This window comes from Heterodontus francisci, chromosome 25 (assembly GCF_036365525.1).
Source record: "Heterodontus francisci isolate sHetFra1 chromosome 25, sHetFra1.hap1, whole genome shotgun sequence".
Lineage (NCBI taxonomy): Eukaryota > Metazoa > Chordata > Chondrichthyes > Heterodontiformes > Heterodontidae > Heterodontus > Heterodontus francisci.
In genome coordinates this window covers 56,666,266-56,678,720 of record NC_090395.1, presented here as the reverse complement: position 1 = coordinate 56,678,720, position 12,455 = coordinate 56,666,266, and the positions used below count along the sequence as shown (strand labels likewise).

The 12,455-nt window shown below is 43.7% G+C and overlaps 1 protein-coding gene across 1 annotated transcript in view; it reads right to left on the bottom strand.

The window, feature by feature from the left end:
- Positions 1 to 12,455, bottom strand: part of LOC137383879 (plexin-A2-like) — a 502,066-nt gene that overhangs the window by 14,358 nt on the left and 475,253 nt on the right. The gene's annotated exons all lie outside the window — the stretch shown is intronic.

Below are 12,455 nucleotides of genomic sequence, written 5' to 3'. Positions count from 1 at the left end.
GGATGGAATTCTAGAAAGTAGGGGCATGGTGGCTGGAAGAGCAGCTGCAAATGAAAGAAGAATGAAAAAGTCAATGAATTTGTGCGCATATAGGGTTAACACTGGCGAAAGTGCAAGCACATTGGGAAGCTGGCTCCAGCCCACTGACTTCAACGTTTAACTTGAGCTGTTAGGTTGGTTCTGCAAAAGCCCTTGGGAGAGGCGGGTTACCTTTTAACAAACGGGGCTGGGTTTTCAGCCCTGCTGGGCTGGGATCGGAGGCGGCCAGAAACTAAAATAGCCCCACTGGCCAGCACGCAGGTTCCCCATCTCTATCCCACCTCTGGGCCATTTTTGCGCAGGCGGGACTGGGGGCTGCACATGGCGGGTAGCCAATGAGGCTCATTTAGAGTCCAAATTAAGCCAATTAAAGGAGGCCGACTGTAATTTTCCAGTCAGCCTCCAGGTTCCCACAGGAAGCAGGGGCCAGTTTAGTTGCCTGGAGGTGGGCACCCAGCAACAGGCCAGGAGGCTAGCAATCCAGACAAGCCGAGAAGTCCTCCCTGCTTGCCTGGGTGCAGGAGCAGCCACACACTGCCCTGTAGAGGTCCCTCCCACACCCATCCCAGAGTGGTGGCCTTGCTGCAGGATTCATTTTTTAATTTAAGATTTGAAAAAGTTGGAGCCCCATTTCTCTTATCTTCTATCACAGCCTGCTGCTCCTTTCAAGCTGGAAGGCCTTTGATTGGCCTTCCAGATTCAAGAGCCAACCCACCATCCTCAATTGGATGGGGAACCTGGCTCCAGGCTAATTAAGGTGATGTTCCTGTGAAAATCACAATAAGTGACTGTTTCTACCCTGGGTAGATTCGGTACCCGGAAACAATTTCCCCTCTCGGAGGGAAATTCCTGCCTATAGCAATTGCTCAATTGGAACAATATTTGAATGCAGGTTTAAGCTTATTGTGGTTTATCTGACATTTATGGGTTGCCTGAAACTTGCCCTTGAAAGCAAGGCGAGTTTCCAAGAAAGCTTGGTTGTGTTGGATTTTTTGGCGCAATTCACCTGAAATGGGTCGAGCTTCTACAATTTTTGATGTTGGTTTAAAAAACAGGTACATCACACACCTCCCAGATCAAATTAATTAATCAGCATTGAGAGTTTCCACAAATTGCACTCAATTTGAAGGCCTTCTAGGAGGCTCTTAAAATTAAGCAGTTTCTTTTTAGCTGCAAGGATTACCACTAGGCATGGTTTGGAAGCTTTGGAATTTTTTTTTTAATTTACTAAGAAACTGACTACTCTACACAAATATTTAACAAAACTATACAGAATCACTTGTTAAAGTCATTTTCAGTTGTGTAAAATTGGGTTACTCACAGGTGGTGGACGAGACACTAATTTAAAATGCTTACTTTTTGTTAAATGTATTTTCAACTGTATTAATCAAACTGCACCAAGTTATGACCAATGTTCTCTCCAAGGTGAATGCACAGATGGACAGCAACCTGGAAGGTAGCAATTGGGCCATTCATAAGTTGTCCTGTTGAAGACAACGTGTGTGTGTGTGGCCGCACAAAAAAAAATTCAAGGTACCGTGCGTTGTAATGAGCAGGTCGCGCACAACAAAAAAATTAAAGGGAACATTGGACACGACTCTTAAATAATAAGGAATATATTTTGAAACAAATTTTTTTAAAAAAAGGAATTACATTCTAAAATGCTGCCCAATTACACTGGCTCATGGCAGATTTTATTTTCAGCGATAGGCAAATCAGTTTGAGCAGAAATTTGAGGAAAAGAAAACTAGTGCAATTCACCAATTGTGCGCAAAGTAGATACTCTACCCCAACGGCAATTGTGAATGGCTGATTCTCATGAAAAATAATGCAATAAAGGATTAGTATCCACAGCTGCTTTTGTACCTACTCGTGGCAAAGCGTTTGCTCACAATACCTTTGTTGAGAGTCTACTTTCTGCAATTTGAAGGATTTCTGCATCACATCAGATGGTAGCGACTTGACCTGCTGTAGATTGGACCTCGGACAAGGAGCAATATGACCAGCAGCAGCCACCTGCTCTTTAGAGCCCTGCAGCTGGAGAGCAGCAGAAGGGTGTAGATTGGAGGAGGCACTACCTGTGACACAAGGTGTACAGGCAGAGACTGAGTTTCGTTGCCATGTTGGAACTGTAGTGTCTCAGAAGGCTCAGGCTGTTGCTTCAGTTGGTGGCAGACATTTAGACTTGCTCCCCGCTGGCCATTTGTTAGTAGCGTTTGTTGACCACCTTCCTCAACTTTTTTACCTCTGGCTCCTTCATGAGCTCTGCTGGAGACATATCTAGGTTCTCCCAGACACAAATGCATAAGATGGGTGACTGATGAGTTATTTGCCGAACCTGGAAGTTATGCAAACTTCGCCCGAGATGATACCAGTCAGAATGAGTGGGCGCTTGGGTTTGTATCTCTAACTGACTTCCCACAGGTGCAGGTGCCATCGACTGTAGAAACGTGGCAATCCTCACATCCACAGGTCTATCAGGAGCATTCATGAACCACAAGGGCTTCCACTCCATCGCGTGCAGTTGGTGTTCAAAACACAAATAGATATTTCTGCAGGTGTGTGCAAGAATTCTTGGGAGCTGTTATGACCTGCGTTGGTCCAGGTTCTTCGGCTTGCAAGCACACCCAAGGGCAGCTGCTAGGTGACATGGGATAGCCACTTCAAACTTGACTGATGGTGCTCATCAGAAACCCAACCAATGAAATCCAACAGTACTACAATGAATGCTGTTTAACCACCAGTGATCAAATAAGCTATTGTCATGTTGAAAATGTGCTTCAGGTGCCTGGGCAGACCTGGAGGTGCCCTTCAGTGCACACCAGCCAGGGTTTGCAGAATGGTCATGGTGTGCTGCGCTCTGCACAATGTTTATGCAGCAGCGAGGTTTGGACCTGCAGGAGGAGCAAGGTGCAGAGAACAGATCATCCATGGATGATTCCAAGGAGGAGGATAATGGTGATTAGGGCAATGCAGCAGCAGCTGCTCAAGCTGCCCTTATTAATGGAAGATACACTTAGGCTGCAGCAGTGGACTGATGGCAGAACCACATGCTACGAACACTCTTCCCACTATCCCCATCTTCCGTCGATGCTGTTTCCACAAAGCAGTCCTACAAACAACTGACCAGCCCTTGCACACCTGCCAATGGTCCCCATCAATTTATGTTTTCCCACTTATCATGAAACAAGTTTAAAGCCAACTTGCCACCTAGCAACCAAGAATGGCCAAGATGGGTAGGTGGGGCAAACTAATGGAATTTGTGAGATTTTATGAAAGATTCATATAAGATTTTCTCAAACACCCACCTTGTGCTACTACAAGGCTTTACACTTCCTTTTCCTACTGCTCCTACGTGGTGCAACCCCTGTTGCTGAAGCAGAGGCAGAGGCAGGCTGCTCAGATCCCTACTCCAACTGTTGAATTGGGTTTTGGAGCCTGTGAGAACTCACTAAAGACTGCTCCACCTGCACCGGGCAGACTCAACCATCTGGGCACAGGACAGCATGCCAGGTACTGACAGGGGTGGGTGGAGCAATGGGTGAGAAGTGGAAGCACTTTGAGCGGTTCCCATTTCCATGCCTCCTCTTTCTGTCATCCCTCTTATGGGCCAGCTGTACTTCCCTGCTACCACTGTGCTCGAGAACATTTTGGTGTAGATCAGTGTGGCACTGTAAGGCCATGATTAAGGCATCTGTCATCCTATTTAAGGCAGCAGACATGTTGGAATCCATGTGTGCATAGATATAGTCAAGGCATGGATGTTCTTATTTGATTGATGTTTGATAGGGTCGGCCATTCTATCCATGCAAGACGACATTGCTGCAATCACAGCCAGTGTGCTTGGACTGCCTGTCAATACATTGCACATTGTTACCGCTCCTCAATGATTATCCTTTTCATCGACAGCTCCTGGGGTCTGTGTCCAGTTCATCAGAGCTTGTAGAGGGCTGTGCCTTCTGACGGAGACTCGCCACAGCTATCTCCTACCACCAATATCTGCTCTTGTTCACTCATGAAGTGTGAGTGACCATGTGAAAACCCAACTATCTGCCCAACTGAGGTCCCACTGAAGTGAGAGTATTTACATTGATGCATGGTAAGCCTGGGTCCTGTGATGGTGCACCATCAGAAGGAATCAGCTCCTCTGAGGACTCGTCATCTGCAAGATCGATGGACTCTTTCTGCATATGCAAAGGCTCGGGCGTAGAGAAATGATATGAATTATTACTGGCAAGAAAAGAATATTGCAACTTATCATGAAGATGATATTTCAAACTCTGTTGTACTCATGTCAACATGACTGAATGTTGTATGACATGTGGATCACTAATATTTAATTGTGTCACCAGCCAGCTGGGAGGACCGCATCTCTGGTGGCTAGAAGTGCTGAAATGCCACTGATCTCCAGCAGTTCCTCCTCTGCAGTTGTTAGTTGGGATAGTTGTGAAGGAGCAGTTCCAGTTCTCTCCCAAGTACTCTGTGCTCTCTTTTCCTGCAGGGGAAAGGACAGACCTACAAATGACTGTAATGGCATGTGTTCACCCAATGGTTGCAGTGTCCAACAAGGTGTGTGCAACTGCACACACCTTTCCTGACATGGTTAGGTCATCAAAGCATGTCCTGCATTGAATCCAGCAGTGCGGCACAATGCTCCTGCTACAGACCTCCGAGACCATCTCCAGCAATGCCTTCTTTGTAGTAGCAGCAGGTTTCTTCCTCCCACTGCTGGGGAAGAGTATTTCTCTCCAGCTTGTCACAGTCCCCAGCAGTACATCAAGGAAGGCATCATTGAAGCCAGGCGCAACTTGTATGTGCCCGGAATTCAATGCTTCTCTTGCTTCCACATCCGAACTTCTACAAATCCCATCTTTGGATTGGCCATTTAGATATTGGAGTGCAGCACACAGGTCCTCATTATGCCCACTGCTGTACAATTGGTGCCAAATCCAGAAGGGAAATGATAATGAGGTGGCTGTGCTGAAATGCTATTGACAGACGCATTGAACTTACCTGTTTCCCACATGATATCGGAGCCAAGTTAACATCAGGGTCAAAGAGTTCAACAATCAATTGGAACTACAGATCTATCCTGCTAAGCTAAAATAACCTAACACTGCAGAAACTAGAAAGGAAGTCATTAGGAAAGTAAAAGAAAACATAGCGTTAGTTAGTTTTATTAGTTTCTTCCACATTTGTCAAGAAAGAGCAAGATCAATATTTGCACTAACCACTGTATTTGTCTTAATTGTTACAGATTGTCAAGCCAGCCAATCATAATCACAGATCTGAGAATAAAGCATATGTTGTCAGGAATTGGATGTTGCAATAATAGATAAAATAATATCCATTACCATTGCAAGAACTATTTTTAATATTGCGATAACCTGCAACAGTTCAGTACAACAACTAACCACAAGCACTGCATTTAAGTGCAACATTTTGAAAAAGAGAGCACTGTTTTTTAGGTTGAAGGCAGTTGAGATTACAGGGAGGAACAGTCATGGGAACTACTTTTTAAAGTACTCCCCTTTTCAAATTAATAAATATTAGTCACAGGAGGATTCTGATTGACTTTTTAAAAATAAAATGTTCATTTTTTTCCCTTAAACCAGCACAGAAAATCTGTCGTTGCTAGGTTACTTTAGTGATGCTGAAGTGGGGTGGCCGTTTCCTCAAAATTAAACAGTTGAGGCTGCAAGCTCAAACTGACGCTTGAGAAAATCTAGAAAACTAAGCTTGACTGGGAAATTTGTTTTCCCCCCCGCCCCCCAATTCTTATGCGGCAATTTTCTTCACACCTCTTTCCCTCAAAACCCAAAAAGGCATGCTGTGGTATGGTTTAAGTCCTGATATCTTATGCAAGTAGCCATTGTCCACATGAACATCCCAACAGCAAGTGTTGGCGAACTACTGACTCAAGGCATGGGAGCAGGTATAAGACACACACTGAATCGCATTCTCATCTGACAAAGATTTCCATAAGATGCGGCTGGACAGTGATCAGGATTGGCAAATAAAATCCTTTCATTTGAATTCTTTCATGGGATGGGAGCGTTGCCGGCAATACCAGCGTTTGTTGCCCATCCCCAACTATCCTTGAGAAGGTGATGGTGAGCCACCTTCTAGAACATCTGGCAGTCCATCTGGTGTATGAAGGAACAGCGATATAGTTCCAAGTCAGGATGGTGAGTGGCTTGGAGATGGTGGTGTTCCCATGCATCTGCTGCCCTTGTCCTTCTCAGGGGTAGAGGTCACGGGTTTAGATGTTGCTGTTGAAGGAGGCTTGACAAGTTGTTGCAGTTCATCTTGTATATGGTACTGTTACAACCAGATGGGAAAGGAGTCTAGGGGTTCCCTCTCAGCCTTTCTTTGGTTTAACCTTAACAGGGTTTAATTTTAAAAACACAATGTTTTAGCTCCTCCTCAGTGAATCCTTGTTCACTGCTTTCCAATTGTAAGGCAAATAAATCAATTAGACAGGTTTTCTTAGATTTTGAACAAGAAAGGTAGAAGTTTATTAATTTTAAAACTCTAATTTGGATAACAACTATGAATACGTGATGCGACCACATTAGCATGCATATGCAATAAACACACATGCAGATAGAGACAGAAAAAGTAAAAAGAATAAAGGGGAAAGGTTTGAGGCAAGCGCTGGGTGTATTTACAGTCCTTTGAGTTCAATGTGGAGTCTTTGGTTGCCGTTAATTCTTGCTGTTCATTGGGGCCCAGTGCACGCTTTAACTTGTTTTGATGTAGGAGTCTTTTCTCTCTTCAGTGGGTCCGGAGGTTTGCGAGAAAGCGCTAGCCAGGAGAGAGACTCTCTTGTTCCAGGTTCAGTTGCAATCTGCAGTCTGGCTTCAAACTGTCCTCTGTGTAGTTCAAAAAATGCTTGGGCCAGGTTAGTCATGTGACCAGCTGGTTTAACCACTCCTGCTTTTGTGGATTTTCCATCTTAGCAGACACTGGAATGCAGGCTGTCTTACACCTCCAGTGTCTGGTGATCAAAATCCATTTCAGTTAATTGGACTAGGGAGTAGTTGCTTTGTCTCTCCAAGCACTGTCTCTTAGTATGCAAATGTCCTCCAGCCAAATGTCTGGTGATCTCTTTAAACAAGTCATTTCTTCACTCCAGCAACAGTTTAAAATTAATGTTCCTATGATGAAATTAATATGCCTCATTCTTTGCAGGTGGGGGTCTTCATGGCAGTACACACTGCTGCCATTGTGTGCCAGTGGTGGATTGAGTGAATGTTTAAAGTGGTGGATCCTTAGCACTGCCTGAGCGAGATCAGGTAACTGCACAGATTGGGAATCGAATCTGTGAGGCATTGGATAGACTTCCTGAGCCATCGAAGGAGATCGTCATTTGTATATCTGAACTAAGATTTTCTGTTGACATATTAAATTTACAAAATAAATTTAAATCAGCATTCTCCCAAGAGAGGCAGGGGAGAACCTAGATAGCACTGCTAAATATTTACATCCTTAATGCACTTCCTTCTGAAAAACTAAATAATTACTTAGTGTATTTGGGAAAAAAGATACATTAGGTAGCATTACAAAAGAATAGAAGCAGGGGCAACTATGTCTATGCTTTTATCAACTTTTTCTTAATGACCACCCATCCTCCACACCCAATCCCCATGCTTAACTCCAAATTAACCAAATGTCAGCTGTCTGAATCCATTCTGCTCTATGTCATACTCGCCCATCACCCCCACGCCCCTCCCAACCCTATTGACCTACAATGGCTTCCTGTTCCCCAACACATTGAATCTTATATCTCGTTTTCAAAGTCCTTGCCTGACCTTATCTCTGCATCCTTCTCCTGCCTTAACCCCTTCCTATGTCTTTCACTCCTCAGACTTTACCCTTTTTATAGCCCCCTCCACCCCATTTTGGATCCTACTTTCTGGACCTCTCTCCCTAAATCTTCTACCTTTCCACTTCTCTTTCTGCCTTTACAAACTTTCTCAAAACCCATCTATTTGACAAAGATTTTGAATATCTCTCCTAACTCTTCCAACATGGTGTCTCTTCCTTTATCTATTTCACTTATTTTCTCCTCCCTTCACTTCCCATACAATGTTTTGGGATCTTTTCTCCATTAAAGTTGCTGTACTGCAAGGCGCTATATTTTTGTTGTAACAAGGACAAATGCCTCACTAAATGAATTAAACAGCTGGTAACTAAGATAAGCAAAATTTGAGAAATTTTAGCAGGTACCAAAGCAAGTCAAGGACTTCCCCACTGCCCAACTCCAGAATGCTCCAACTAAAGGCCTGCTACCTGATCTGAAGGGACCCGTCGACATGTGTCGGGTTCGGGTCAGGTCGGGTCGCACTTCGCGGTCTGGCATTCGGGCTCGGGTGGGGTCAGGCCGGATCGGACACGCTCGATCACCACCTCAGGTAAGCGACTGTAATGTTAGTTTACTTTTTGGACTTTAAAGGTGGTTTTGTTAGTTATTTTAAGCTTGTGCAGGTAAGGAACAAAGTGAAAAATGGAAGGTAAGTTAACTGATGATCGGGTCAGGCCGGGCGCGGGAAAAAATGGAAGGACTCTGGCTGGGTCGGGCTCGGGTTGGGTCTCATTTGCAGACCCGAACAGGCCTTTAGCTCCAACTGCATTGCTTTATCAAGTGATGAGTCCTAGGTGAAAAGAGGAGAGAATTCCACAGGCAGAGGCATATGTGAGTTTTCTGTGCTGGTATTCCATGGAGACCTCTAGCACTGATTGAGGTACAGTCAATTGAAGATCATTTAATGTCTTAATGCAGTGAATGTCTAATAAGATCAGACTGTTGGGAAAAGATGGGACTTAATTAAAGCAATAAGAGACCTTATCAGTTCTTTTCCTCACTGCATAAATAGGGTGGCAATCAATTGAGATTGAAAATTTATCTTTGAAAGCAATTTATGATATTAACAAATGTGATCTTATCAGAGTTTGACTGTCGTCCCCAAAACATAAAAAAAAATCTTTGGAAAATTGTAATTGGTTTTATCAAAAACAAACAGTACAAAATGTGGCAAGAACCATAAAAACTTCTGCTTGTCATAAGCCAAAGGTATTTGGCTCAACACAGTGGAAACCAGGCCAAAACTCTCTACAGTTCATTTTTCCCCTCCTTTTTGTTTAAACAGAATCGACTGCTATCAGTTGAACTTCTACTTTCACACAACCTCTTTCCAGGATTCAGCTGGATGGATCATATCACAAGCACCACTGGTGAAGCAATGCTAGACAGCACCTGGGCTCAAATCTCCAGCCACGCTGACTACAAGGTTAGCTGGCCATGTAATAAAATAAACAGAATGAGCGCCAATATGTTATTCTTTTATTTCAAGTACCTCCACAATCTCTAGGCACACCTGTCTTTAGATAAAGGAGCTACTTCATGAAGACAGCTCACTGGAAAGAACATTTCTGATCACCTTGATGTCCTTGTCGTGTCATAATTCTTAAGATTACACTCTTATCTTAAGAAAGACGCTCAATGCTCATTAGCATTTAAAGCAGGTATGAATCGCTCCTCCACTCTACCCAGCTGTCAAGTTCACTGAAGAAAGTAAAATTTATCTCTCCCATACAATAGCAACAACCATTTATAAAACTGAGCAGGGCTTTCAGTTTTTTTTCTTTGAATTCCAATGATAATATTTTCTCCACTACCAACCACCTTGTTAAATTCTTATTCTCCACCCCCTCCATTCTCACCTGCAGCAAAAATTGCAAGTAGCTAGGAACATCTTTATTATGAAGATTGAGATCATCCATTCAGCTGCCTCTTCACATTCCCCGCCAAGCCAAACTTCCCCCAAGGATATCCCTCTGCCCTAGCCCTAAACCCACCTCTTTCTCTAGTTTCTGCACTATCTCCCTTCATTTAGTTCATCTTGTCCCACTAAACTATGAACCACTCAGTTTCTCTTCCTGGCCTTCATGCTACCTGATATTGCAAATAGTGTGCTCTCCTGAGATGGAGTCTCCTGCCTTTTCAAAGCTGCGGCCATCACCCACCTTTCTCAATAAATCGCCTCTGTCCTTGCAAACTATTGCCTTATCTCCAGCTCCCTTTACTCTCCAAATTGCTTGAACATGTTGCAGCCTTCTAAATCCGTGCCATTTTTCCTGCAAATCCAAGTTTGAACCTCTCCAATCAGCCTTCCACCCCTGCCCCAACATTGAAATAACCCCAATAACATCCTGTGAGACTGTGACTGTGGCGCACTATCCCTCCTCATCATGCCTGACCTGTCAGTAGTCATTGACATGGTTGACCTCACCATCCTCGTCCAACACCTCTTCTCTGTTCTCAAGGTGAGCAGGTCTACCCTCGCTTGGTTCTGCTATTAACTATCTAGTGCAGTCAGAGAACCTCCTGCAATGGCTTTGCTTCTTCCGCTCCTGCACTGTTACCTTTGGATTCTTCAAGGAGCTATCCTTGGAACCCTCCTATTTCACATCTACATGCTGCCCCTCAATTACATTACCCAAAAACAGTACAGGAGGTTCCATATGTATGCTGCTGACACCAATCTTTACATCATTACCAGCTCTCTTAACCCCTCCACTGACTCTGTGTAGTCAGACTGCTTGCCCTACATTCTGTCTTGGACAGGTCAAAATTTCCTCCAATTAAACACTGGGAAAATCAAAGCCATTGTCTTTAGTCCCCACCACAAACTTTGTTCCCTAGCCACCAATTCCATCCCCCTCCCTGGTCACTGTTTCAAGCAGACAGTTTGCAACCTCACCATCCTAGATGACCATGAGCTGATAGTCTGATCTTGTATCTTCTACATCACAAAGAATGCAGATCTCTACCTCCATAATTTGGCCCGACTCAGTGCTTGACTCAGCCCATCTGCTGCCCAAACCGTTATCCAGCCTTGAATATACCAATACTCTCTTGGACAGCACCCCCGTTCAACTCTCCTTAAATGTTCCACTATATTACAGCTGCTCCATAAATGCACTTAGTTGTTGTTGTACCTGGAAACATTATCTGTGGTGTATTCATTATTGTTATTTTTCAAACCTTTTTGACATTTTTATTTCAAGGTAAATCTTGCAGTGGTAATGGATGAATAAAAGGGTTTGCAATTCTGATTGTGCCTTGGTTAGCTTGTAGTGAAGGGAGAAGTTCAAAATCTTGCAAATTTAAAAAGCTAATACTGGGGTTTCATGTATGGGTCTTTTAAGTTTTTAAAAAAAACAATTTCTACTTGAAACACAGAGAATCAGGAACAACATAAAACAGTTCAGCACATCAAAGCATAAAATCAGGACATGGTTCAGAAACACCATCCGTGTGAAGTGAGCGATAGGCTTAAGAACAAACTAAAGGTTGTGCGTTGCTAAGGGAAGCACTGAGAATATGCAACAGGTTCAGAATTCCCAAGTAAATGACCTCCATTAACACAGATTTACAATAGAATTGTTAATCTCCACATTTTACTCCAGCATGATAACAAAATTACATCTGAAAATATACTCGTCTTTAAAGCTGAATTCATTATAAAATGTAGTTTAAAAAACAAGGACCCATTTTGGACATGGCTGTGACATTTTAAGCTTTTAATTTACATATGCTTCTGTCTCCTCGTCTACACAAACATCTTCAGCTTGAATGACAGGGAAAATAGTGGAGGTCGATATTGCATGCTCAGTTAAAATAATGGGCCCTTGTGAATTCATGATGGATTACGTTAAAGTCTAAGCTGTTCCAATTCTGTAAATGTTCTCATCTGTAAACCTAAGTGAGAACTGAAGTGTCCCACCCTGCTGCAGATATAAACTGTAGCTTTTATATATAAATACATGTATAGATAGATATAAGCATATATATATATATATATATATATATGTGCATATGTACATGTGCGTGAATGTGTACGTGTATATATATATATGAACTACAATAATTTTACTATTTCCATTCATTTAAAATAAGTAGCATTTAGATAGTGCTTCAAATGTATGAAATGTCCCAAGACGTTTCTCAGGACTATAATCAACCAGAAAGTTGACATCGAGTCAAAGGAGGAGATATTAGGACAGGTGACAAAAAGCTTGGTTTTATGGGCTGAAATTCTACGGCCCCCCAACATGCGGGCTGGTGGTGGGGGTGGGGGGGGGGGGGGGGGCGGGTGGTCCGTAAAATTGAGTGGGAAATGGTGGGGGCGGGGGCATTCTCAACCCCCTCCCGTCCCTGCTGCAGTTTTATGCAGGCAGCGGCAAGAAACGGCTCGCCTGCCCCAGGCCAATTTCCTGACACTTAAGGGCCTCCTCCCACCACCCTTGGCGGCCGGACGGCAAAGGCCCCAAGAACCCTGCCTGGTAAAACCAGGCGGCCTTCTTGCAGGCTGGGGTGAGGACCCTCCTGATCTGGCACACTGTGCCCC